The sequence below is a fragment of the Talpa occidentalis genome, unplaced genomic scaffold, assembly GCF_014898055.3.
Source record: "Talpa occidentalis isolate TD23 unplaced genomic scaffold, MPIMG_talOcc4v2.1 talOcc4.11, whole genome shotgun sequence".
Taxonomy (NCBI): domain Eukaryota; kingdom Metazoa; phylum Chordata; class Mammalia; order Eulipotyphla; family Talpidae; genus Talpa; species Talpa occidentalis.
This window is the reverse complement of record NW_023601104.1, coordinates 79972431-79978900: the sequence shown is the minus strand read 5'-3', so window position 1 is coordinate 79978900 and position 6470 is coordinate 79972431.

Below are 6470 nucleotides of genomic sequence, written 5' to 3'. Positions count from 1 at the left end.
ACAGCTTGTACTATCACTTAACTGTGTAATTAAAGAAGGGCCTCGACTGTCAGCTGATTACTCATTCCATAAGAAAGGTTTGAAATGCACGCATACCTGAGAGAGAGGAGCAGTCACCTAAATTTGCATTAGCATTTTATAACACATCCTTTCGAAAAGCAAGCTTAAGGAGAGGGCATGTGGTGGAGAATACTAAATCAAGACTCTGAATATCTGAAGAAGAGGGTAGGGGAGGTAAGGTGGGAGCTAGGGTGAATGGTGTAAAAAAATTACTTTTCGTATGTCATAGTTTCACAGAGGGCCAATTTACCGTTGGTCAGAAGCAAAATCCAAGAGCCACTATTTATTGCAGGTCAATGAGACCCTTCCCTGGTAATTCTAACAGTGTTTTGCCAACCTTAGCACCCCACCAGGAAGCTCTCGCCTCTTCCACTGAGCTGGGGGATCGCAGGTTGCAATCACAAGGTTCTTCCGCTGGAATTAAAATGGGATAATCTTCACTGGTCGACACCCCAGGGCCTGCAAGGCACAGGACACGAACCCAGCTCTCATCGAAGCAGTATCTTTGGGAGAAATCAAAATGACTAGAAATCGTTCTGTTAAAAAGGACTTGCTGAAGAGCAGCAGAAACAAAATTGAAATGCATAATTACTTTTATCGAGCACATTTAGAATTACGGAAAGTTCAAATTTTCTCCCCTGTACTGGGAACTTGCCTTTAACGGCACCAAAAAGGGAAACACTTTTCTCCATTGCTCCAACTCAGGATACAATTTTATAATGATGATTAAACACCTTTCAAGATGCCTCCCATTCATACTTTCTGAAATTGTTAAGGTTAATTTCTGAAAAGATAAGTCTAAAGTTTACTAAAATCTTAGACTTTTATTAGTATTAGAAGGGATCTCTCTGGGGGCCTCCCTGGTGTGCAAGGGGTTAAGATGCAGCACTATGAAGCTATTGGCAGCCACTGCAGCAAGAGTTTGATCCCGGACCAGGGAGCTACCCACATGGCACAGTAGACCTCTCCTGTCTCGCCTACTGCTCCCCTCAGCAGTGTATTTCAGTAGATCTGCCTGTTCTGTTTCCTGCTCTGTCTCTGGTGAATCCTCTCACCCCCGCCCCACACACACACACTCTGGCCTGTACCCCAGTTCTTGTATGAATAAATAAATAAATCTTAAAAAAAAAGAAGGAATCTCTCTGGATATATCTGGAGCAACCTAGCTTCCAGTGAGAAAGTATATTCTACATATTCTATGCCTAAAAGTGACCCAAAGTTATGTTTGCATCTTCTCAGAAACCTCGATCTAGTTTACAGTTTCTTTTCCAGTCAACTTATAGCATTATTAAGCAATTCTAATACACACACACACACACACACACACACACACACAGAGCCTTACATAAGCAGTTGGCTCAATTTAAATTTTACACTGGTACCTTATTCTTCCAAAGTAATTGCCTGAAGAAAAAAAGATTTTAATTGCACAGTTAAGTGAAGGACACAGAATTGGCAATGATTTTACTTTTGGATTTTAACCACTGGAATATTCCTGAGGCAGTAGTGAAAGTAAACTAAACTTTGAAATTTAAACTTATGCTTCAACATATAAATGACATATTTGCATTCCTTTCCCAAAACCTGGTATCAGCATTAGAATTATCACAAATTTTACCTTTTTTAAATGAAATTGAATCTCACAGAATGCTTCTTATTTGTGAAATATCTCTCCTACAGTTATTTTTGTATGTATGTGAACAATGTCATTTCCATAAAATATTTTGTTGGCACCTGGTCCAGTCAATTAATTTTGTGATGACAGTATATTTTAAGAGTAAAAGCAAAAGTAGATTTAGAAATTTTAAAACATGAATTGAGCAATGGAACTAAGAACTAAAATCTTTTTCAAATGTTTTAAGAAAACTATTGAAGTCAGACTATAAACATTTAAATTTTGACCAGAATTTTAAAACATTTAAAATATTTCTAAAAATTCTAAAATATATAGTCCAGATAAACAGGAAAATATGGAGATATATGTAGATCACAGTCTTCTGATTGGGCTCAGTGTGGAAATGATACTTTACATTACTTCCTGAAAGTCAATAATAGGACTAATCAAACCAAGAGAAAAGTTCTACAGAAAGGGAAACTGATTGTTAAATTATGAGATTAGAAAAAGCATTAAGACTTTCCAAGAGGCAGCAGGAAGGAGGTAATTTCAGTCAATGTCTCTATTCAGCAAAAAGGGCGCCCCAAGAATTTCAAATGTTTGGCTTACACTGCCCTATAGTTCTCCATGGCTGCTTCGGGTGTTGATGTTTGATTTCGTTGTGAGGCTTCCTGACAATGATCATCAGTTATAGCAAGTGCTTGCGCTGCCAGCCTGTCCAAATGCTGCCTTGTGCTGTGCTTTCATAGCCATAACCTCCACAAATACTGAAGCAAATTCAAAACAAACTGAAAACCCAGGAGAACTGGAACATGGTTTAAAAACTTCACCAAACCAGCAAACTTACAGAGAATTACCCTTTTGGTCCCAGATACAATTTAAGGATGCCCATCAAAAGCAAGCCACAGCATATTTCAATGTCTCAAAATTATTTGTGGGAAGGGAGGAGGCAAAACAATTGTATTTGGATGTTTTGAAGAAAAAATTTAGTTGAGAAGATGCCATAATTCACTTGGGAATCAGAGTCTGTTTTTCCTTGGTCGTTTTTTTTTTTTTTTTTTTTTTTTGCAATATTTTGAAGTTGCTGTTTTGAAAGAATTGAAAAATGTTTCCTATTGCCTAACTCCCCCATGTTCATTGTGAACAAAAATTTTGTTTTGGAGCCTTTGCATGACAGAAGAGAAATGCTAAGGTGCATCAGTAGGGGCTGGAAGGAGTAAATTACACAAACACTAATGCAAGTTGCAATGGAAAACCATCTATTCTCATCAGTTGTCAGCTATATAAAAAGAAAGCTATATATAAAAAGAAAAAAGGGAGATTTGTTATATTTCACAATCACAGATGAGAAGCTGATCACAGTTTTCATAAAATATGCATACCAGCCCTTCTGCACAATCCCTTCAAAGGGCACTTCTCTTGCGCCAAACGATTCCTGTCTAGAAGGAAATTATTGGGATCAATAAACAATTGAATGACAGGTGAAGGGTTTTTTAGATTTACTTGGATTTTTCCCGTAGAGAGTTAAAATTAAGAATGATCCAAGAAAATAAATTTTGAAATATTGTATATTCTGTTTTGGACATACACTACACCTACTAAAGCAGGTATTCTGACCTGTGCAAAAATGATTTCCTGACTCCAGCAGACCCCCTGCCCTGTTTCGGCAGTACCACTGAGGATCCATGAGATGGCAGGCCTGGATCTCACAGTCATTTTCTTAAAAGTGTATCTATTTTGCCTTGAAATAGATATTGCTGCTGCAAATGCATATTAAGAGCATCTGTCCATGAAATGCATGGATTCTGAAAGACGGGAAGTATTAACAAGCTAATGGAGACTATTCATTCAAAATGGATTACAGAATATTCCAGCCAGGAGGAAGGTTGTGACCACCTGTTTTAGTCCTGCTTTTCTCATTTGAGGAAACCGGAGTTTGGGTTTCAGCGCTTTGCCCAGGGTCTCAGGACAACAGGAGCAGCAGATGGAGCAGCAGAATCCGAGGCTCCTTCCTCCCAGCCTGCACCAGTCCCCTCTTGGCCAGGTTGCTCCCAGTCCTCGGTGGCAAGGCTGATATTTTCCTTACTGTACTTTCGCTCCTCCCCAGGCCACCTTTACTTGTTAAAGTGTCAGCACCAGTTACTGCTCGTTCTGTCTGGACCCCAGGATGGAATTCCCTAGCTCTCTTCATAAATTTGTCCATATTTCTCAAAATGGGGTGTGGTGATATAAAGCGATCTTTGAAGTCACAGGAAAATTAAGTCCTATTTCCACAGATGATTTGGGAGGAGATGATATCTTTTTAATGAAAAGAAACATGTAATACTTTGTTTTAAAGAAATGTGTAGTTTTGGCTAGGCTAGCTCAGGCTACACCCTCAGGCCTTCAGTGCCAAACCTCGCTGGTCCCCAGGGCTGTCAGGGGACTTCGATGGAAAGCTTAGAGCAGAATCTGATTGAAAGGTCCAGCCCCTTCAGAACACAGTGTGGGGTCCCCTTGTCTTTCTGAGAGTACTTAAGGTCTGGTTCACTGTAGATGTCCTAAAAGTAATTTCTACATAGGAACATTATAAATGTTATCTATAAATCAAATATCAATCATTAGAGAGAATAAATATGTAACAGAGACCATTGGTAGATAGAATTCTCAGAAGCAAACCAAACATAATAAGTGGAATAAAAATAAACCAATGTAAGACTTAGAATTTTGTGACTTTTCTCCATTAAGCATTAAGGGAGCAGGGGAGCTGCAGAATTTTGACCAATTATCTAGTCTCTCTTGGCCTGTTTTCTCCTATTTTCGGTAAAAGATTAGATTGGGTTAAAAAGTGAGGGACGGTGTCTAGAATTCTAAACTGCTTTTTGTTCTCACCCTTTACTATTTCTTTGGGCAGACTTTTTGTTTGTTCGTTTAAAGATTTATTTACGCATAAAAGAACTGGGGTAGAGGCAGGGGCTGGGGTGGGGGGGTGGTGGTGGTGAGAGGATTCACCAGAGACAGTGGGGAGTAGAACAGGCAGATTGACTGAAATACACTGCTGAGGGGAGGAGCGGGTGAGTCAGGAGAGGTCTGCTGCGCCATGTGGGTCACCCCCCTGGCTGGGAATGTAATTCATGCTCATGCTGCAGTAGCTGCAGATTTAACCCCTTGTGCCACCAGGGAGGCCCCTGTTTGTTTTTTGAGGTAACATTGGTTTACAACAATTTATGATTTATTTATTTTTTTTAAATAATAAATTTTATTTTTATATTCCCCATACAATTGCAACCCCCCATTCTGAACCCAATCCCTCCCCTCCCGCCCCCCACCACCCAAAAAGTGTCTCTGGTTCATAGTTTTTTGTTGATTTTGATTTTCACTTTCTTATAGTTATTCATTTTCCTGGTCCCTTATTTAAGTTTTCTAGATTCCTGCTATGAGTGAGACCATCCGGTATTTTTCTTTTTCTTTCTGGCTTATTTCGCTGAGCATGATCCCTTCCAGCGCCATCCATGTTGCTGCAAATTGCATGTGTTTATCTTTTTTGAATGCTGAGTAATATTCCATGGTGTATATGTACCACATCTTCTTGATCCAGTCATCTATTTTTGGGCATTTGGGCTGTTTCCAAAGCTTAGCTATTGTAAATTGTGCTGCTATAAACATAGGGGTGCAGGTGCTCTTTGGAATTGGTACAACAATATATGATTTAGAGGAACAGGTTCAAGCCTCCTCAGATGTATGTCACCACAAGGCACTCTAGTCCTTTACCCTAAAACATTGGGCTCCCTCGCTCCTTTCCACACCTCCCCACTTGATCCCCCACCCCCTAATCTACCTACCCCCCGCCAGACACCTCAATTCTGGAAAGACCTTTTAAAGAATGTAATGTAAGATAATTAGCACCTAAAGCTTTTCCTGTGTATCTTGCCAGTCATTTAGTTACTTGAAATATACTCATCCTATAAAAAAAAAAATCTCATCACGGGCCTCTCCTGTGGCACAGCGGGTTGAGCACAGCGCTGTGGAGCTATCCTCAGCGCTGTAGTGCGGGTTCGATTCCCAGCTGGCCAGGGAGATTCCCACATGGTGTGGCAGACCTCTCCTGTTACGTTCATTGCTCCCCTCAGCAGTGTATTTCAGTCAGTCTGCCTGTTCTGCTCCCTACTCTGTCTCTGATAAATCCTCTCACCTCCCGCGCCTCTTGCCTGTACCCCAGCTCTTGTATAAAAATAAACAAATCTTGGAGCCTCCCCTGGTAGTGCAGTGGTTGAGTGCTGGGTTGCCTCTGCAGCGCTGGTTCCCCGGCCGCCAGCGAGGGTCCCACAAAAAAAACAAACAAATAAAAAAACAAATCTTAAAAAAAAAATCTCAGCACAATGATTGGTTAGAGGTCAGTAAAACTGTCAGTGTTGTGAAAAACAGTGCTTGAGGAGGGATTCTAGATAATGAAACTAGAGACATGGCACTTAAATGCAAGGCATGATCTGGGGTTTTATTTTACTATAAAGAACAGTAATGGGACAATTTGCAAAATATGAATAAAGACTGGAGATTAGATGATATTTGACAATGGTATTGTATTCATTTCCTGATTCTGATAATTGCACTAGAGTTATGTAATAGAATGACCTAGTTCTGGGATTATACACTGAAATATGGAATTATAGACTGAATATTTTAGGGACAAAGGCACATCATATCCGCCAAAAGAGAGGAGGAAGGGAGGGAGAGAAAAGGAGAGAAGGAGCTCGAAAGAGGCAGGAGAGGGGGGAGGGAGGGGACATGTGCAAGTGCACAGATATGTCATGTGCTA